Source organism: Orycteropus afer, unplaced genomic scaffold (genome assembly GCF_000298275.1).
Source record: "Orycteropus afer afer isolate SDZICR_OR568_19922 unplaced genomic scaffold, OryAfe1.0 scaffold00022, whole genome shotgun sequence".
Lineage (NCBI taxonomy): Eukaryota > Metazoa > Chordata > Mammalia > Tubulidentata > Orycteropodidae > Orycteropus > Orycteropus afer.
Genome location: NW_006921609.1, coordinates 12664732 through 12688159, shown reverse-complemented (window position 1 = coordinate 12688159; position 23428 = coordinate 12664732).

Here is a 23428-nt window from a genome sequence, read left to right as displayed (position 1 = left end):
AAAAAAAAAAAAAAAAAAACTCTCCACAAATAAATGTCCTGGCCCCGATGGCTTCACTGAACCTATTTTACTGAAACTATTCCAGAACATATAAAAGGAAGGGATACTCCCAAATTCTGCCTATGAAGAAAACATAATACTGATACCAAAACCAGTCAAAGACCCTAGTGAAAAGGAAGACTACAGACTAATATTCCTCATGAATATAGACACACAAATCTTCAACAAAACCCTAACCAAAAGAATCCAAAACCATAACAAAAAAATAATACATCATGACCAAGTGGGATTCATGTCAGATATGCAAAGATGGTGCAATATTAGAAAAACAATCAATGTAATCCAAGACATAAATTAAATAAATGACAAAAACCACATAATGATATCAGTTGATTCGGAATAGGTGTTTGATAAAATCCAACACCAATTTCTGATCAAAACTCTCAGAAAAATAGGACAGAAGGGAAATTTCTCAACCTAACAAAGGGCATATTTGCAAAACCAACTGCGAACACTGTTCTCAATGGAGACATACTCAGAGCACTCCCCTTGTGAATGGGAACCAGACACAGATAACAGATACCCTCCATCATCACTTCTATCCAATATTGCGTTAGAAGTCCTAGCCATGCCAATAAGGCAAGAAAGAGAAATAAAATGTATTGAAATTGGCAAAGAAGAAGAAAAACTATCTCTATTTGAAGATGAAATATTCTTATAAATTAAAAAAAAAAAAGAGAGAGACTCAGCAAGAAAACTAATGGGGGCTAATGTGTAGATTCAGCAAAATGGCAGGCTACAAGTCAACATACAAAACTCAGTTGGATTACTCTACATCAACAAAGAGATCTCTGAAAACAAAATCAGGAAAGCAATTCCATTCACAATGTCATTGTCAGGTGCCATCAAGTCTGTTTTAAATCATCAGACTCCATAAACAATAGAACAAAACACTGCCCATTCCTGTGCCATCCCTGCAATACTTGCTACTCTTGAGCCAGTTGTTGCAGCAATTGTTTCAATCCATCTTGTTGAGGGTCTTTCCCTCTTTTGCTGAGCCTTCTACTTTACCCAGCATGGTATCCATCTCAGGGAGGGTGCCCCTCACAACATGACCAAAATGGGTTAGATGAAGTCTGGCCATTCTCACTTCCAAGGAGCATTCCAGCTGCACTTCTTCCAAGACAGATTTCATCATTCTTCTGACAGTCCGTGGAGTTTTCCGTATTCTTTGCCAACACCAAAATTCAACAGCATCAACTCTTGTTTGGTCATTTTTACTCATTGTCCAGCTTTCACATACATATCAGGCAACTGAAAATACCATTGCTTGGGTTAGGAATTCCTTAGTCTTCAAGGTGACATCCTTGCTTCTTAACATTTTAGAGAGGTCTTTTGCAGCCCTTTGTGTGTGTGTGTGTGCTTTGGGTGCAAATTTACATAGAAAACTTATTTTCCATTCAACAGTTCATGCACATCTGATTTCACAGCTCTGATTACCATCCCCAACTGTAAAAAACTCTCCTCCCCTCTTCCCCTGTGATCATCCCCTCCTTGTGCCCTGCTCATCTATGAATTCCTGTGTGTCCATCCAGCTTTCCCTCTATGTGAGTGCTACCCCTCTAGTGTCTCATGACTGATTGATCCAAGGATGCATCTCCCTAGAGTAGGTGGGTGCATCAACCTGGGGTAGGTGTTCTGTATGGTGTTGTTGTTGTTGTTGTTGTTGTTATGTGCCGTCGAGTCGATCCCGACTCATAGCGACCCCTCCTTGGGTTTCCAAGGCAGTTATCACTACGGAAGTAGGATTGCCCAACCTTCCTTCCGAGGAGTGGCTGGTGGGTTTGAACCGCCAGCCGTTTGGTTAGCAGGCAAGTGTCTTAGCCACTATGTTCTGTATGTAGGTCTTTCTATTGTTGAACCGAGAGCCAATCCATGTAAATGAGTCCATTTCTAGGCCTACAGGGTAACCTGGGACCATAGTCTCAGGGGTTCCACCAGTAAATCTCTGACCAGCAATTCTGGTCACTTTTCCTCCCACTCTTTCCAGGATCTCCAGATTTGATCCCTTTTGGAGCGGTTGACATTGGTAGCCAAATAACACCTAGTTCTTCTGATCTTGGCTCTTAGAGGCTGAGGTCCTCTTGGTCCATCTTATCTTTGGACTAATTGTTTCCAGATAACTTTGATCTTCACTTTTCTTTGCTCCAAATGAGAAAAAAAACAATAGTTGCTTCTTAGATGGCTACTCTAAAGCTTTAAGACCACAGTCACTACTCACCAAATTGGGTTGTAGAACAAAATTTTTATGAACTATGTGTGCCAATTGAGCATAATGCCCCTAACACTATGGTCCAGAGACCCCAGGCCTGGTGATACTCTCTCACAAGATGTTTGGTTCTCTGTGAGAATTTACTCCAACACTGTCTTCTGTTGCTTCTCTAATGCATGTGGTTAACTTTCTAGCACAAGTGCATAGGTCAGATTATCTTCAGGCAAATCTATCCTTGGTCTAGGGTGTATTTTTTTCTGCCTACTTTTATCATCTACCTATGCATTAATCAACAGCCTGGTATTTGGTGCTAGTGATAATGCAGTATTGTGCATGTGATAGTATTTGCCTCTGTTGTCTATATCTTTTGTGTACATTTCAGTGTCTTTCCTTTCCCCAATGTCACCATGCTTGTTGTAGATTCTCTCCATACTGTTCTTCACCTCTCCCAAATCGACATGTGACCCCCAAATAGTCTTTTTCCCTCCCTGTCCCCCCAATCCCTGGTAACCAAGACCTCTTCCCTTACCATATGAAATTAGTAATTGGTTTTTCCATGTCCATAAAAAATGTTGATGGAATCTAGATCAGAATTGTATTGAATGTGTGGATTGCTTTGGGCAGTATTGACGTTTTCACAATATTCAATCTTCCTATCCATGAACAAGACATGTTCTTCCATTTATGTAGATCCCTTGTAATTTCTTCTACTAGTGTTTTATAGTTTTCCTTGTATAGGTCTTTTGTTTCCCTGGTGAGATTTATTCCTGATTATTTTATCTTTTTAGTAGCTATTGTAAATGGTATTGTTCTCCTTATTTCTTTTTGAGAGGCCTCTTTGTCGATATAGAGGAATCCAACTAATTTTTTTTATGTTGACCTTTGTCCTGCCACTTTGTTGTATCTTTCTATTAGTTCTAGTAATTTTTCACTAAGTTTCTTGGATTTTCTACATATAGGATCATGACCTCTGTGAAGAGAGGTAGCAGCCAATTTGGATGCCGTTTATTTCTCCTTCTTGTCTTATTTCCCTGGCTAGGACTTACAATACAATGTTGAATAGAAGAGATGTTAGAGGGTCTGATTCCCTTTTGCAAGAGGAATGCTTTGAGTCTTTCTCCATTAACAATAATGTTGGCCATTGGTTTTGCATATATGCCCTTTATTAAGCTGAGGATTTTCCCTTCCATCCCTATTTTGTGGAGAGTTTTGAACAGGAATGGGTATTGGATTTTTTCAAATGGCTTTTCTGAATCGATTGATACGACCATATGGCTCTTTTCTTTTCTTTTGTTTATGTGGTAGGTTACATTGATTGTTTTTCTGATGTTGAACCATCCTTGTATACCTGGCATGAATCCCACTTGGTCAGGATGTATTATTTTTTCAATATGTTGTTGGATTCTGTTGGCTAGGATTTAGTTGAAGATTTTTGTTCTATATTCATAAGGGATATAGATCTGTAGTTTTTTTTCTTAGTGGTGTCTTTTCCTGGTTTGGGTATCAGTATTATGCTTGCTTCATAACATGAATTTGGGAGTATTCCATCATTTTCTATGTTCTGGAATAGTTTGAGTAGTATACATGTCAACTTTTTCCTGAGAGAAAAATTCTCTCAGGAAATTCTCCCAACGTTTGGGAGAATTCTCCAGTGAAGCCTCTGGGCCAGGACATTTTTTGTATGGGGAGTTTTTTTTTATGACCTGCTCCACTTCTTCTTTTGTTATGGGTCTGTTCAAGTATTCTGTCTCTGAATGGGATAGTTTAGGTAGGTCTTGTGTTTCTGACAACTTGTCCATCTCTTCTACATTTGCAAATCTGTTGGAGTACAGTTCTTCATAATATTATGCTATTATATTTATTATTTCAGTTGGTTCTGTTATGATGTCACTCTTTTCATTTATTATTCATGTTATTTGCATCTTCTATTTCTTTTCCTTCGTTAAATTTGCCAATGGTTTGTCAATTTTGTTAATCTTTTCAAAGAACCAGCTTCTTTTATTGATATTCTGTTGTTTTCTGCTTAATTTATTTCTGCTCTGATCTTTAATATTTCCTTACTTCTGAATCCTGTAGATTTCTTTTGTTGCTCTTTCTATAATTGGAGTTGTTGAGTTAGATTGTCAATCTTATTTCTTTCCTTTTTAATGTGTGCATTTATTGTTATAACTTGACCTCTGAGTACCACTTTCTGTGTGTCTCATAAGTTTTGATACATTGTATGTTCATTCTCATTGTTCCTAGGAAATTTTTTTTTCATCTTTTTTTTCTTCTGTTACCCAGTAGTTTTTACAAAGTGTATTATTCAGTTTCCACATATTTGATTTTTTTCCCTTGGTCTGCAAATTATTGAATTCTAATATTATAGCATTGTGATCTGAGAAGATGTTTTGCAGTATTTCAGTGTTTTTGAACTTATTGAGGTTTGTTTTGTGTCCTAACATATGGTCTATTTTGGAGAATAATCCATGTGCACTGGAGAAGAATGTGTATTGTGTTTTTGTTAGGTGAAGTACTCTGTATACATCTATGAGGTCAAGTTATTGATTATGTTGTTGGATTCTTCTTTATCTTTGTTGAGTTTTTTTCCAGTTGTTCTGTCCCTCCTTGAAAGTGATGTGTTAAAGTCTCTTACTACTATGGTAGAGCTGTCTATTTTTGCTTTCAATTCAGTTAATATTGGCTTTATGTATTTTGGAGCTTTTCCACTGGGTACACAGATATTTATTATGGTAATGTCCTCTTGGTCAATTGACACTTTTAGCATCATATAGTGTCCTTCTTTGTCCCTTATGCTGTTTTTCATCTTGAATTCTATTTTATCAGAAGTTAACATTGCCACTTCTGGTATTTTTTGGTTGCCATTAGCTTGATACATTTTTCCACCCCTTAATTATTCATTTATTTTTATCTTTGTGTCTAAGGTGGGTCTCTTGTAGGTAGTATACTGATGAGTATTCTTTTCTTATCCAATATGCCACTCTCTTTCTCTTAACTGTTGCTTTTAGTCTATTCACATTGAGTGTAATTAGCAATACATATGAATTTATTGTCAGTCATTCTATTGTGCTGTGTTGTTGGTGAATTCCTTGTTCCAACTATTTTTCTCTGCTGAGTTCATTTTGTTATCAAGTGTTTTTTTTTTTTTTTCTATTTTCTTCATTATTGTTAGTTGTGTGCTACTAAGTCCTTATGTTTTTTTTTTTTTTTTCCTGAGTTTGCTTAAAAGGATTGTTAATTATCTTTGTGGTTACCCTGAAGTAAATTCTTATCTCCCTAAATCTGGAACAGTCTGTTCAATGTAGACATTTTCTTGTCTTCCTCTCCACTAGGAAGTTTTGTAATTAAAATTTTATTCCCTCTATTTACTTTGTTGCTGGTGTCATCTGCAGATTGATTCCCTTATTTCTCTATGTACCTTTCTTATGAGCTTACTTTGAAAGTCTTTTTCTGGTTTGGATTCTAGGTGGTGGAGTCAAGATTCTATGTACCTTTCTTATGAGCTTACTTTGAAAGTCTTTTTCTGGTTTGGATTCTAGGTGGTGGAGTCAAGCATCTTGATTTTAATTCATTGTTCTCTATTGTAGGTTCTCTATTGGAAGGACTCCCTTTAACATTTCTTGTAGGACTGGTCTGGTTTTCACAAATTCCCTTACTTTCTCTTTGTCTGAGAACGTCTTCATTTCACCATGATATTTGAGTGGCAGTTTGGTTAGATATGTAATTCTTGGTTCACATTTTATTTCCTTCAAGACTTTATATAAGCCATTCATTTCACTGCCTTCCTGCCTGCCTGGTTTCTGCTGAGAAATCAGATCTTAGTCTTATTGGTTTTCTGTTGTAGATGACATTTCATTTTTCCCAGGCTGCTCCCTATATTCTTTATTTGTCTTTGGTTTTGGAAAGTTTGATTATGATATGTTTTGGGGACTTTCTCTTGGGATCCATTCTGTGGGGTTTGTTGAGATTCTTGTATGAGTATCTTTTCTTCCTTTATGATATGTGGAAAATTTTCTGTTGGCAAGTCTTTGACAATTTTCTCAGTGTTACTGTTTTGTTTTTGCCTGCTCTTGTTCTGGTATTCCAATCAGGTATATGTTGTTTCTTTTCATGTCATCCCATCTAATTCTTAGGTTCTTTTCATTTCTTTTAAATCTTTGTTCTTATTTTCCTTCATACAAGCTGGCATCAATGGATTTGTCTTCTAGCTGGGAAATGTGTTCTTCAGCTAGTTCTAGTCTACTCTTTTGTCCTTCCCCTGTGTTATCTATCTCCATAATTTTAGTGTTCATCTGGATTTCCAATTGTTGTTTTTGTGTGAGTTCTAATTGTGTATTTATCTTGTTATTTTGCTCTTGAGTGATTTTCCTGAATTCTTCCAAGGTACCATCTGTCTTCTCGTTGTTTCTGTTTATGGTTTCATTGAGCTCTTGGAAGGTTCTATATATACACCTTCTGAATTACTTCTCAGATAGTTCTATTGCTTGTTCTTCCTCTAAGACACATAATTATTTACTCTGGATTTTGTTTCTATTCTCTTGCCCTGTTTTTCTGTTTGATTTTAGGTTGTGTGTTGTTTCCTAGAAATTTTGAGTTGTTGCCTTTAATTGTTAGCTATGTGTTGATTTGTTTCACCCTGATTTTATGTTTTACTATATCTGGAAGTGTGAAGCAAGTGTACTTCTTAGGTTATTAACAGCCAAGTTAACTTGGCTGTACTGGGTCACTCTCCAGCTCTCTGTGTGTTGGTAATCATGGTGGGGATGTAGGTACTGGTCTCTGTTCACTGTGAATTGTTGTTGTTGTTGTTGTTAAGTGCCATCAAGTTGGATCCGACTCATAGCGACCCCTCCTTGGGTTTCCAAGGCAGTATCACTATGGAAGTAGATTGCCCCATCTTCCTTCCTAGGAGTGGCTGGTGGATTTGAACTGCCAGTCTTCTGGTTAGCAGTCAAGTGCCTTAGCCACTATGCTACCAGAGCTCCTGTTCACTGTAAATAGAATTTGGTATTATGATGAACAGGTGTTGTCTACCATCTGTCACTGATCCCACGGTGCAGGAGCTATCGGTATTACCAATTTATTGAGTGAGGTGTCCTGTATACTAGCTACAGTTGCATAGTGGAGGTTTAATATGTTCCTCCTGTTGAATGAAGCCGGGAGAAAAGGGAAAAGAGAAAAGAAAGAAAAAGAAAACACCAGAAGCGAACCCCAGGATAGAAAGGCAGAAGGAATTTTCCATGTTTGTGGCAAGATAATTCAGTCAGCAATGTAGGCAAGGCAGGGCAACCTTGGTCCTTTTTGAGGCCTCTATTAAAGATGGAGCCCAGCTGTCAAACAAAGACTTATGGTTTAAATTCAGGAGTAGTCCCAAAGGAAAGAGTGTTACCCCTCTCTAGGTGGACCAACAAACCACAAAAACCCAGTGCACAGATTCAATCTGAACCACAAAGAGTTTCCAGGAGATGAGCTCAAACTCTCTGCCATGCACCCACTCTGAGGCTCCACCTACTTGGAGAACACTTCTCCTTCCTCTCTCCCACTCTGGTCCAGACTCTGTGGCAGCCAAAGCCAAGAGGGATCCCAATCCATTTCCCAATAAGATCTTCACTATCCCTCAAAATCCCAGTTCACTTTGAAAAACTCCCAGTGTGGCAATACTGAGTCCCAAGCGCTTGTAGTTTCCTAAGTGTTCTCCCCACCCCCCACCCCTTCTTCTCTACCTTGCCTCCTCCTTGACCTGTTTTGTGTTTGTAATGATTCCTGTTTGGCTCCACTAGCTGGGCAAGCCTGGCTATTTTCCCAGTCATTTACCATGCTCTCTTTCTTTGCCTTCACTGGATCTAATATTTTATCTTCTCCTTAGGTGTTGCTCAGAACTCCAGTATCTTTATTTGTATCTGCTTTACCTGAGTGCTCTGGTTCTCAATTGGAAGAGGGAGTGATTGTGTGCATTATCTGTATGGTGCCATCTTCCAGCATGCTTCAAAGTGACATCTTTGCTTCTTAACACTGTAGAGAGGTCTTTTGCAGCATGTCCAGTTCACTATGGCATCTGATTTCTTCACTGCTGCATCCTTGGGTGCTGATGGTGGATCTGAGTAAAATGAAATACCTAACAACTTCCATTTTTTCTCAGTTTATTATGATGTTGCTTATTGGTCCAGTTGTGAGGATTTTCTTTTTCCTTGTGTTGAGGTATAATCCATACTTAAGACTGTAGTCTTTGATCTTCATCAATAAGGGTTTCAAGTCATCTTCACTTTCAGCAAGTATGTTGTGTCATCTACATATTGCGGGTTGTTAATGAGACTTCCTCCAATCCTGATGCCATGTTCTTCTTCATATAGTCCAGCTTCTTGGATTACTTTCTCAGCATACAAATTAAATTGAATAGGTGTGATGAAAAGATAGAATCCTGATACCTATTGTTCTTGATTTTAAACTATGCAGTATCCCCTTGTTTTGTTCAAATGAGTGCCTCACAGTCTATGTACAGTTTCCTCATGAGCACAGTTACATGTTCTGGAATTCTCATTCACCACAATGTTATCTATAGTTTGTTATGATCCACACAGTCAAATGCCTTTGCATAGTCAATAAAACACAGGTAAACCTCTCTCTGATATTCTTTGCTTTCAGCCAAGATCCATCTGACATCAGCAATGACATCCTTCAATCCACCTCCACTTCTGAATCAAGCTTGAATTTTTGGAAATTCTCTGTCAATATATTGCTGTAATTGTTTTTGAATGATCTTCAGCAAAATATTATTTGCATGTGGTATTAATGGTATTGTTCAATAATTTCCTCATTCTATTGGATTACTTTTATTTGGAATAGGCACAAATATGATTTCTTCCAGTCAGTTGGCCAGGTACCTCTCTTCCAAATTTCTTGGAATAAACGAATGAGCATTTCCAGTGCTAGATCCTTTTGTTGAAACATCTCAATGGGTATTCTATTGATTCTTGGAGCCTTTTTTTTTGCCAATTCCTTCAATGTCATTTGGAGTTCTTCCTTCAATACCATTGGTTCTTGATCATATGTTACCTGTTGAAACAGTTGAAGGGCGACCATTTCTTTTTGGTATAGTGACTTTGGGTATTCTTCCCATCTTATTTTGATGTATTGCTCATAGATTTCTTCAACATTGTAACTCAAGGCTTGATTTTTTTCTTTAGTTCATTTCAGCCTGAGAAGTGCTGACTGTGTTCTTCCCTTTTAGTTTTCTAACTCCAAGTCTTTGCATATTTCTTTTCTCTTCTTTACTTTTGTCTTCGTTGCTTTTGTCTTCTTTATTCTGTCACTTTACTTGTCTTCTTGTGCTGTCCTTTGAAAATTTCTGTTCAGTTCTTTTATGTCATAATTGCTTCCATTTACTTTAGCTACTCTCCATTAAAGAGCAAATTTTAGAGTCTTCCTGATATCCATTTTAGTCTTTTCTTCTTTTGTCTTTTAGTCTTTTTCCTTTTAGTCTTTTCTTTTCCTTTAGTCTTTTCCTTCCTTTTTAATGACCATTTCCTTTCTTCATGTATGATGTTCTTGATGTCATCCCAAAATTCATCTGGTCTTCAGTTATTGGAGTCAAATTTGTTCTTCAAATGGTCTCTAATTTCAGATGGGATATAATCAAGGCCATATTTTGACTCTTGTGGACTTGTTTTGATTTCCTTCAGCTTCAACTTGAATTTACATATGAGAAATTGATGATCTTTTCCACAGTCAGCTTCAGACCTTATTTTGACTGAAGATACTGAGTTTCTCCATGGCCTTTATCCACAGATGTAGTTGATTTGATTTCTAGATATTCTATCTGGTGAATTCCATGTGTATAACCACCATTTTCAACAGCTACCAAAAAATAAAATATTAGCAATAAATCATCAGGGGCACAAAAGCCCTTTACAGAGAAAACTACAATGCATTACTACAAGAAACTATAAGAGACTTACTTGCCTAAATGGAAGATAATACCATGCTCATGGATAGGAAGACTGAAAATTGTGAAAATGTGAATACTTCCCAAAGCTATCTATAAATCAATGCAATTCCAAACCAGATTTCATCCACATTCTTTAAGCACATGTAAAAACCAATCACTAATATCACTAATTGTATATGGAAAAGAAAGAGAGCATAGATAAGTAAAGCACATCTGAAGAAGGAAAACAAAGTAGGAAGTCTCACACTTCCCATTCTCAAAACTTTCTATGAGACATGGCAGTCAAAACAGCCTAAAATTGGTGTAACACTAGACACATGGAAAAAATGAACAGAATTGAAAATGCAGAAATAGATCCACCCACCTATGGACAGCTAAAATTTGACAAAAAGCCAAAACCCAACATATGGAGAAGAGATAGTCTCTTTAACAAATATCACTGACAAAACTGGATATCCATTTGCAGAAAAATGAAATGAGAACCATACCTCACATTGTACACAAAAAAAATGAATTCAAGATGGAACAAAGGCCTAAATGTAAAATCCAAAACTATAAAGTTCATCAAAGATCTTAGGGTCCCTGATTTATGGTAAAAGTAGACTGTCAAATATAATCGAAAATGCACAAACAGAAGATAAACTAGATGACTGGGACCTTCTGGAAATGAAATTCTTATGTTCATCAAAAGACTTCTCCAAAAGTGTAAAAAGAGAACATACAGACTGGGAAAAAATATTTGACAATGACTTATCCGACAAGGGACTTATCTCTAAAATTTATAGAAAACTTCATCATCTCAATATCAAAAAGATAAGTAATCCAATCAAAAAACTGGGCAAAGAACATGAACAGACAATTCACCAAAGAAGATATTCAGGCAGCCAACAAACGCACGAAGAAATGGCTGTAATCATTAGCCAATAGAGAGATGCAAATAAAAACAGCAATAAGATATCATCTTATCCCAGAAATAATCACAAAGTTCAACAAGACAGAAAACAGCTAATACTGATGAGGGTGTGGAGAAATTGTAACTCTTATGCACTGCTAGTGGGACTGTTAAGTGGTACAACTGCTGTGGGAAACAGTATGTTGTTGACTTAAAAAGTTGGAAATATCCTTTGATCCGACAATCCCACTATTATGGATATAAACTAAAGAAGTGAGATCTGAGACATGAATATTTATGCACATCCTTTTTCATTTCAGCACCATTCGCAATAGCAAAGAGATAGAAACAACCTAAATACCTATCAACAGATGATTGGATAAACAATCATGATACTTATATTCAGTGGAATCTTATGCAACGTTAAAGACTAATGAAGCAATCACAAAACACCACATAATGTGGATGAACTTGGAAGACCTTATGCTGAATTAAATAAGTCATTCACAAAAGGACAAATATTATATGATTCTATTTTTATAAAAAATCAAGGCAAGGTTTACACAGGGAAGGAAACTTTCTGTGTTGGTTACCAGGGATGGGAGGGGTAGGATGGAAAATTGCTGACTAGTTAAGACATAGGTGGTGATATGAGTGACAGGAAAGGCAAAATGAGAAAGTGATTTACCAACACAATATCACTAAGGAAAAGGAAGGCATGGAGAGGTGCACAAGAAGTATAGACAATAAAGGTAAACACTATTACATACACAATACTGCATTATCAATAATAACAAAAAGTAACCTACAGGAGAATACATATGTAAACAGAGAAGAAGATCAGGTAAGGTAGCTGAACAGGAATGTACCCATGACCGTATATAGGTTTGGCAAGCAATATTCTTACATATGTATTTGAATGTGCTATAAAAATTTTGACATATATTATAGAGCTAACAGATGACCAAATTAGGATAACTTCTTAGCCACAACCAAGCACCTTGAAGGAGTGAGTTGCTGGCCTTGTGGGTTTGGGACCATAGTTGCAAGGACTGCAAGCTAACTGACACAACACTGTATACAAAAACTTTGTTCTACATCCTGCTTTGGTGAATAGCAACTGAGATTTTAAAAGCTTGCTAATGGCCATCTAATATGTGACAATTGGTCTTTCCTCATTTGGAGCAAAGAAAAGTGAAGAAAATCAAAGACACATGGAAATAATTAGTCCAAGGGACTAATGGACATTGGAATCTCCATCTACAGGACCTTGAGACCAGAATTATATAGTGCCAAGCTACCAATGCCAACCACGTCAAAAGGGATCAAAATTGGAGATCCTAGCCCAAGACATTTGACTGCTAACCAGAAGGTTGGTGGTTCAAACCCACCAGCCACTCCATGGAAGGAAGACTGGGTAATCTACTTCTGTAAAGATTTACTGTCTTGGAAACCCAAAGGGGTTGCTATGAGTGGGAATCAACTTGATAGCAGTGAGTTTGAATCTTTGTTTTACATAGAGTGTGAGAAAAAAGAAAAGAAGACCAGGGTTACTTGTCAGATAAAGACTTGTGCACCCAAGACTATGGCCCCTAGTCCCGCTTTGGATTGGAATTGGACTCAATCCCATGTCTTACCCATAAATGAAACAACAGATAGGATTATGAGCTGAACAATTACACCAGGAAGATTCACTCCTTAGAAAAATCAACCACGACAGATCAGAAGGGCAGCATTTGCACAGGGAGAAAACTAGGGAGGTGGGAATGTATAGGCAAGAAAGACACAGGAAAAGGGTAACCATGGAAAGGAAATGAGAAAAGAGCTTTTATATTGTAGGGTTGTTATCAGTGTCACAAAACAAAATGTGTATGAGCTGTTGAATGTAATATAAATATGCTCTTTAAAATTTTACCCATATCACAATAAAAAGTTTTAAAAATAGTAAATATTTCAAGGTAGTGAAGTAAAAGATATATTTCCATCCCCACCCTGCCTTTTGTTATAGCATATGTATGTCATAAATGCATATAGAAAACATTAAGCCTGAGATCTTACTATCTATAGATGAAAGTACATGGGATAAATGAGAACTGAGACTCATCATTTTAATCTATCTTCACTCTCTAATATTTAAAGGAAATAGAAGCTTCAGAATCACACTATTTAAAAAATACTAGTTTTTCATCAGTATATACAATACATTTGAGACACCAGAGTAAATGTAAATGCGGTGGAATATAGTTACACAGCAGGGAAACAAATAAATCCTACATGGGGAACATTTCTGAAACACTGATATTGCTGTAAGTGAATCTATGGCTTTTCAATGAAAAACCTAATTTCTCTTGACTCAAATTTTAGTTACAAAATTTTGGGAACATTTTGGGCCTGGCTGTGATATGTGTGACAGTTTTTAATAGGAAAAATAATAATTCACATAGTTCATCCAGAAAGGAAATCAGCGAAGTGCTACCATAGGAAACTACTCCATTGATGATTTAAAATTGAAACAAGTTCACAGATGTTTGGTCTCTGATAAGAGTGAAGTGAAGTTATAATTTGCCTGTGCTGACCTTTTAAAATAATGTCAAATTCCCAATAACTACTACCATCTGGATTATGGCTGGCTCTAAAGAGTTGATTAAAATTAGTTATAGAAAGTAAACCAGGATTAATTTAAACAGTGACAGACAAATCTAATTTGTATAAAGGCATTTGTTGGCTCACTGGTTTAAATCTGCTCTCTTCTCTATGTGGTTCCTAATTTCCTGAGCAACAATAAGGGCAGTAAAAGAATCACAGCAGTAGCCTTCATGTTTACTCTTAAGCCACCTTACAGAATGAGTCCCTGTCCATTTTCTTTTCCCAGATTCCTTCTAGGCAATGATGAGTACAGTAGGACACAATATAAATGTCTTAGCTTGCTAGTGGTGCCATAACAAAAGTACCACTTGTGAGTGGCTTTAGGGAACAGAATGTATTGCTCACGATTTTGGTGGATAGAAGTCCAAATCAGGGCATAGGCTCTAGGGGAAGATCCTTTCTTATTGGTAGCCCTCAGTACTCCTTACCAGACCTGTCATATCTAGGTATTCATTGGCATTCTCTGGCTGAAGGATAGATATTCACATGGTCCTTTCCCTTTTCTTTGTATGTCTCTGGATCTATTCTTCTCCCAAATAGAACTGATTAGGGTTAGGGCCCATGATATTCTCCTGTTACATCATTAACTTACAAAACAAAAACCTCTTTTTGCAAACAGGAATTTACAGGTACAGAGGTTTGGACTTCAACAGAGATTTTTTAGAGAGCCCAATACAATCCATAACTATAAGATATAGAGAGGCATGATAAGTTGTCAATACCTACTTTTAGTAAATTTATTAGGAGACACAGTGGGTATATAATGTACCTGGGAACTCTGTCCAGTATACAGAATCAAAACAATGCATTAATATATAATAACTTCTAGCACAGCACAAAATTCTTCCAAATCCTCTCCAGACATTTCAAAAAAGTGTCAATAACTAGACAAAGCGTGGCTCCATTAACAATTATTATTTATTTCATCACTTTATTTTTGTTGTTGCTTTTCTTATTATAGTAACTTTTTTTTTTTTTTTTTTTTAGAAACTCTGGCTCTATATTAAACAGAAACAAATAAACAAGAATGATGTATAAGTGATGTAGGGTTTACTGAAATTTGCTTTCAGTAACTTGGTCAAATTCCTATCATATTCTTGTCTCACTTCACTGATTCATTTAAAAAAAATGTCATGTTGTCTCATACTTCTGCTTTCTCTCGTTTTATTTTTTTCTGCTTCCCCACAACTACTTGGTGATCTATATTTTTTAATATACTTAATATATTAATGACTTATTTTGTCCTTACTTTGTTGTTAGATGCTGATGATCCTTACTTTACTAAGATGTATTTCCTCCACCTATAGGATAACATCACCTCAAAATTTCCCTCCACCTATAAAGTTTAATCAACAGCACTTGTATTTTTCAATTGCTTAAGTCTGTATTTCAAATTAAATTACTTATGAACTTCCAGTAAGATGGCAGAATAGGCATACAAGCGACACAAACCCTCTTCAACAAAGAAAAGAGAAACCAATTGACACAGGTACAGAAGATAATCCTGGAGCCCTGAACTTTGAATGGAAGGATATAGAAGTGGATTAAACACCACCAAATAGAAGAACCTGCATGAGAACATTGAGTAAGGAGGTAAGTAGAGCTTGAACTGTCAGCTCTCCTGATGGTACAGACAGTTTGGATATTTCCAAGTGGTGCTAAGATCTGAGATTTAACCTAAAAATTGACTCTGCTCACCACAGGCTGCATGGATAACTGCACTGGTGGCTGATGACTAAAAAAGGAAACAACAAAGGAGGAGACAAACTGAACTGTGAACTTTCAGCTGTCTGAAGGACACCATCATTTTGAATGTTTACAAATGCTAGCCATTTTGGATATTCAAAGTGACAGTGTTCTGGTTTACATTCCAGGGACTTAAGAATAGGCTCTGCTTGCCAAGGACAGCATGGACATACCAGATGATGACGATTAGAAAACTTTGAGTTTTGGACTTTTTTTTTTTTCCTCTTCCCTTTTCCTGGTTCCCATTTTTTTTTCCCTTGTGGTTCTTCCCATTCCTTGTCCCCCCCCCCATTTTTGCCATTGTTTTCCTCAGTATTCTCTTACTCTAGTTCTTTTCTCTCATTCCCTCCTTCCTAGATACTGTTTTTTTTTTCTCTTTATATTTCTTTTATCTTTTTAAAGTATTTTTTTGAACATTTCCTCTCATTTATTATTTTTCCTCTTTTTTTTTCCTTTCCTTTCTCGTTTTGGTGATTGTTCCTGTGTGTTTATGCAGTATATATTTTTTGTCTTGTTTTTGCTTTACCATTTTTTTTTGTTGTTGTTTTTGTTTTTTGATTGTTGCTTTTGTCTAACTGAGTGGGAGACAGCAACCATGCCCATATGACCCAAATGTACACACACCTCCTGAAATCCCATCTACTGAGTGAGTACTTGCTTCTGCACCAACTGGTCAGTGATACATGACAGCCAGTATAAGCCTGACTTACCCTTAACTTCTCTTCACAGCTAACACAGATCTGTGAACCCTCTCTCAACCTGTTACACCTACCAAAAAGCAAGTGGTGAGTGCATAAGTGCTGTCAATTAGTGAATAGAGGAGCACAGTACTCTGCTTACTCAGATACATCTAAACAAAACAAAGACAACAAAAATCTTGGGCTAATCATTACAACATACAATCACTAAATATAAATACAACAACATCACAATGTCTCAGAGACAACAGACTATCGTAGTCCACACAAAGAAGCAAGATAAAGCAGGAGAAACAAGGGACCAGGATACAGATCCAGAACACACCCCTAAGGAAGAAGCAGCATTAGAACTCCCTGATAAGGAATTCAAAATAATTTTATTTGGGTACCTTCAACCGATTGAGAGAGAGATCAAGGTAAACACTGACAAAACTGAGGCAAACACAAATAAAACCCTAGAACAATTTTGGAAAACAATACAAGAACAAAATGACAAAATGAATGAAAAATTAGAAATGATACAAAATCTACAGATAGAAATCCAGAAGATTAATACTAAATTTTCAGAAATAGAGAACATATTGCACAGGCAAAGGAGTAGAATCAAATCAATGGAAGACAGAATTAGTGAGATTGAAAAGAAATACTTCAATACTTCTTTGGAAAGAAATCAATCAGAAAAAAGATCAAAACAAAGTGAAGAAAACCTAAGAGTCATATGGGATGCCATTAAGAGGAATAAGCTACATGTAACTGGAATTACAGAACAGGAATAGACAAATAAAACCACAGAGGAAATAGTCGAAGATTTGTTGGAGAATTCCCTTGATATGATGAAAGACAAGAATATATCCATTCAAGAAGTCCAATGAACCCTAAACAGGATAGACCCCAAAAGAAAATCACCAAGACATTTGTTGTTATGTACCATTGAGTCATTTCCAACTCATAGCAACCTTATGTACAATAAGACAAAACACTGCCTGGTTCTGTACCAGGCTCACTATACCTATGATACCTGAGCCCATTGTTGCAGCCACTGTGTCAATCTATCTCGTTGAGGTCCTTCCCCTCTTTCATTGACCCTCTACTTTACCAAGTGTGATATCCTTCTTCACAGAATGGTCCCTTCTAACAACAGGACCAAAGTAGGTGAGACAAGGTCTGGCCATTCTCACTTCCAAGGAGCATTCTGGCTGTACTTCTTTCAGGACAGATTTGTTAGTACTTTTGGCAATCTACATTATTTTCAGCATTCTTTTCCAACATAACAACTCAAAAGCATCAGCTCTTCTTTAGTCTTCTTTATTCATTGTCTAGCTCTCACATACATATAAGATGATTGAAAATGCCATGGCTTGGGTTAGGCACACCTTAGTCTTCAAAGAGACATCCTCACTCTTCAGCACTTTAAGGAGGTCTTTTGCAACAGATTTTCTCAGTGCAATATGTCATCTGATTTCTTGACTGCTGGAACCATTGAAGTTGATTGTGGACCCAAGTAATATGAAATCTTTAACAATTTCAAACTTTTCTCCATTTATCGTGATGCTGCTTATTGGTCAGTTGTGAGGATTTTTTGTTTTCTTTATATTGAGGTGTAACCCATAGTGTAGACTGTAGTCTTTTATCTTCATCAGCAAGTGCTCCAAGTAATTCTTAACTTTCAGCAAGCATAGGTTGTCAATGAGACTTCCCCTAATCCTGAGGCCATGTTCATCTTCTTATAATCCAGCTTCTTGGATTATTTGCTCAGCATACAGATTGATTAAGTGTGATGAAAAGATACATCCCTGACACACTCCCTTCTTGATTTTATCCCCTTATTCTGCTTGAACAACAGCCTCTTGGTCCATGTACAGGTTCCTCATAAGTATAATTAAGTGTTCTGGAATTCCCATTCTTCTCATTGTTATCCACAATTTGTTATGATCCACACAATCAAATGCTTTTGCATAGTCAATAAAACACAAGTAAACATCCTTCTGCAATTCTTTGCTTTCAGCAAGATCCATCTTACATCAGCTATGATATCCCTCACCCATGTCCCCTTCTGAGTCCAGCTTGTATTTCTGGAAGTTCTCTGTCAATATTCTGCTGCAATCATTTTTAATTATCTTCAGTGAGATTTTACTTGCGTGTGATATCAATGATATTGTTTGAAAATTTCTATGTTCTTTGGGATCACCTTTGACATATCATCACCAAGACGTATCATCATCAAACTCACTAAAACCAAAGACAAAGAAAGAATACTGAAAGCAGCATGGGAAAAACAAAAAAGTTACCTACAAAGGACAACCAATAAGACTAAGCTCTGATTTCTCAGAAGAAACCATGCATGTGAGAGGCAATGGGATGATATATATAAAATTTAAAAGAAAAAATTTCCAACCAAGAATTATATACCCAGCAAATTGTCCCTCAAATATGATGGTGAAATTAGGATATTTCCAAATAAACAAAAATTAAGAGAATTTGTTAAGACTAGACCAACCTTACAAGAGATGCTAAAGGGAGGCCTTTGGACATAGAACCAACAGCAGCAAACAACTGACCATTAACACACATGGTGACATAATCCATAAACCAACTGTGGTAATGTTTGTGTGTCAACATAACACAGGCTGGGCCTGGTTGAGTGGCTAGGCAGCTGGTGGTAGTTATTCTCCATGATGAGACTGGCAATCAACTCCATGGTGGGATCTACTACAAGCAGCTGAGTAGCTGGCTTTGGGATGTGGTCTGCTTCCTATATATAAAGAAAAGCCTTGGGAATGTTTTCTAGCTTATGGCACATTTGGACCCTGCATATAGCCATGTCATTGTTCAGCAGCCTGTTATGCTCTGCCAACCTTGGGACTTACAATGGACTTGAATTAATGGCCTGTCATGTGGTTTGGTAACGTCGGGACTGTGCCTTTTTAGTTGTCAACCATGGAGCTTTCAGCCTCAGCAGCCAGCAACTGTCTGAGTGAAGAAACAACTCTAGCTCCAGTGGGCTGGGAGCAGGAGGCAGAGCTAGACCCCAAGGTTAAGGGGTTTTCACCCAGTTCCTAGAGATTGGCACTTGAACGTGGAGTTAAAGCCTCCAAATTGTAAGAATAAACTCCTTTTTGTTAAGGCCATCCCATTTGTAATATATTTCTTGTCAGAGTGGCACTAGGTAACCAAAACACCAACCCAGTAATAGAAGAAGCTAAAGTAAAATAAGTTTACAAGATTGTAAACAGGGAACCAGAGACATCAATTGGCAAATGAGAACAACTACAAACCGAAAAGAGGAAAAAATAGTGTAGTTACAGAACTTCTAAATGCTACGAAATTCAAGACAATTTCAAGATAGAATGGACTGTATAAACTTGGGAAGAAAATTATAAATCACAGGGTAACCTCAAAGAAAAATGATAAACTACATAAAAATAAGAAAGAGGACAAGCACAAATATTTAGCAAATACTAAAACAACAGCAACAAAGGAAATGATACTATGATTCATAAACAAAATGAGCTCTATACAAAAAAATATATGAAACAAAGAAAGCAGCAACACCATGAAAAAACACATCACAAAATGAGAGCAACAAATTTATATCTGTCAATAATTACATTGAATGTAAATGGGTTAAATGCAACACTCAAGAGATGGAGAGTTGCAGACTGGATAAAAAAACATAATCCATCAATATGCTGTCTACAAGAGATACACCTTAGAGACAAAGACAAAAATAGACTAAAAATCAAAGGATGGGAAAAGTTATATCAAGCAAGTGGCAACCAAAGAAGAGCAGGAGTGGCCATATTTATTTCTGATGAAATTGACAATAAGAGAAAAACCACTGTAAGAGATAAGGAAGGATATTATATGATGATTAAAGGATTGGTTGATCAAGAGGAGCCAATATATGACATTGAGTATATCCCACCTGAATTTAGAGACATCTTAAGAACAGATTTGGCTCATTGAACATCAACAACCAGAGTTCACGCAAGTTGTAAAATAATATCAAGAACATCAAAGATGAAGAAAGCAAAATGACATTTTAAAGATAGGTAAGGAAGAAAAGACTAAAATAAATGTGAGAAGAAACTTTGAAATGTGATCTTGAATGTCGAGTAGCTAAAGGAAATGGAAGAAATGATGAAATGTGAGAGCTGAACAGAAGATTTCAAAGAGCAGCTTGAGAAAAAATAATAAAGTGAAAATGTACAAAGACATGGATTAGAAAACCAAAAGGGAAGAACATGCTCAGCATTTCTCGAGCTGAAAGAACTGAAGACAAAATTCAAACCTTGAGTTGCAATATTGATGGATTCTATGGACAAAACATTGAACAATGGAGGAAGCATCTAAAGAACATGGAAGGAATACACAAAGTTACTATACCTAGAAGAACTGGTCAACCTGCAGATTTCAGGATGTAGCATAAGGTCAAGAACAATGATATTGAAGGAAGAAATCCAAGCTACACTGAAGGAACTCTTGAAAAACAAGGCTCCAGGAATGACAGAATATCCATGGAGATGTTGCAACAAATGGATGCTTCACTGGAGGCACTTACTTATCTATGCCAGGAAATTTGGTAGACAGCTACCTGGCCTACCAACTGGAAGAGATCCATATTTGTGCCCATTCCAAAGAAAGGTGATTCAACAGAATGTGGAAATTATCAAACAATATCATTATTATCACATTATATCATCAATATCACACACAAGTAAAATTTTGCTGAAGATAATTCAAAAACAGTTATTGCAGCATACTGAACTTCCAGAAATTCAAGCTGGATTCAGAAGAGGTTGTCAAACAAAGGATCTTATTCCTGATGTCAAATGGATCCTAGCTGAAAGCAAAAAATATAAGAAAGATGTTTACCTGTTTTATTGAGTATGCATTTGACTGTGTGCATCATAACAAATTATGGATAACATTACAAAAAATGAGAAACTCAGAACACTTAGTCATGCTTATGAGTAACTTATACATAAACCATGAAGCTCTTGTTTGAACAAAACAAGGGAATATTGCATGATTTAGAATCATCAAGGGCATGTATAAGAGCTGCATCCTTTCCCCATACTTGTTCTGTCAGTATGCTGAGGAAATGATCCGAGAATGAGGATTATATGAAGAAGAACACAGCATTAGGCTTGGAGGAAGATTTGTTAACAACCTCCAATTTGCAGATGACACAACACTGCTTGATGAAATTGAAGAGAACTTGGACACTTAGTGATGAAGATCAAAGACAAAGATCAAAGTCTTCAGGATGGATTGCACCTTAACATAAAGAAAACAAAACTCCTCACAACTGGACCAATAAGCAACATTATGATAAAAGGAGAAAACACTGAAGTTGTCAAAGATTTAATTTTCCTTGGATCTACAATCAACACCCAAGGAAGCAGCAGACAAGAAATCAGATGACATATTGCATTGGGAAAATCTGCTGCAAAAGACCTCCTTAAAATGTTGAGAAACAAAGATGTTATTTTGAAGACTAAGGTTCACCTACCCCAAGGCATGGTATTTTCAATTGCCTCATATGCATGTGAAAGCTGGGCAATGGATAAGGAAGACTGAAGAAGAATTGATGCCTTTAGATTATGCTGTTGGCAAAGAATACTGAAAATACTAAGAACTGCCAGAACTAACAAAGCTGTCCTGGAGGAAGTGCAGCCGGAATGCTCCTTAAAAGTGAGAATGGCCAGACTTCATCTCGTGTACTTTGGTCATGTTGTTAGAAGGGACTAGTTCCTGGAGAAAGATATTATATCAGTAAACTGAAGGGTCAGATAAAAAGATGACCCTCAATGAGATGGATTGACAAAATTGTGGCAATGATAGGCTCAAGCATAGCAACGATTGTAGGGATGGAGCTGGACCAGGCAGTGTTTCATTTTGTTCCACATAGGGTTGCTATGAGTTAGAATTAACTCAAAAGCACTTAACCAAAAAATAGTAATAATAACTTTTTTTTTTAGTAGCCTTTGCTTTCAGCCCACATGGATCTTACATCAGCAATGATATCTCTTCTTCTAAGTCCTCTTCTGAAACCAGCTTAAACTTCTAGCAGTTCCTGTTTGTTGATGTGCTGTTGTAATCATTTTTTGATTATTTTCACCAAAATTTTACATGTGTTTGATTTTAATGCTATTGTTCAATAACTTCTGTATTCTATTACATCTACTTTCTTTGGAATGGGCACAAATATTGATCTTTTCCAGTTAGTTGGCCAGGTAACTGTGTTCCAAATTTCTTGGTATGCATGAATGATGCTTTGAGCTTTACATCTGTTTGTTGACACATCTCAATTTATATTTTGTCAATAAAAGGATTCTTGTATTTCACCAATGCCTTCACTAAAGCCTGGACTTATTCTTTCAATATCATTCGTTGCTGATCATATGTTAACTCCTAAACTGGTTGAAAAGCATCTTTTTTTTTTTTTTTTTTTGGTACATGACTCTGTATATTCCTTCCATCTTATTTTGATAATTTCTGTGTCATTAAAAACCACAGGATCCAGGTAAGGGGAGGGAGACAGACCCACCCCCAGAAGCAGGAAATGGAGGGGAGGGCCTGGGATGACAAAAGCTGCTAGATCCAGGTAACGGGAGGGAGGCAGGCCTCACCTTCAGAGGCAGGAAAGGGAGGGAACACCGGGGATTAAAAAATGGCAGGATCCAGATAGGATTCAGGTAAGGGGAGGGCAGAGAGCTAAGGGAGATGAACTTGTCTGGCAGTTTTTCTTACTGTGGCAGTCTGTGTGTTGCTGTGAGGCTTGAGGATGCACCACTGGTGTTTCAACGTCAGCAAGATTGCACATGGTGCACAGGTTTCAATGCAGCTTACAGACTGAGACAGACTAGGAAAAAGGAAGAGGCCATCCAGTTCTCCAAGGATTGGCTAGAGAAAACGCTGTTAATATCAGAGAAACACTGTCTCATACATTACAGCCATGGTGTCCATCAATCTCGTTGAAGGCTTTGCCCTCTTTTGTCGACCCTCCACTTTACCAAGCATGACATCCTTCTCCAGCAAATGGTCCCCTCTGACAACATGACCAAAGTAGGTGAGAAGAAGTCTGGTGATCCTCACTTCCAAGGAGCATCTTGACCACACTTCCTCCAGAACAGGTCTGTTAGTTCTTTTAGCAGTCCATGGTACTTTCAGCATTCTTCACCAGCACCACAACTCAAAAGCATCAACTCTTCTTCAGTCTTCCT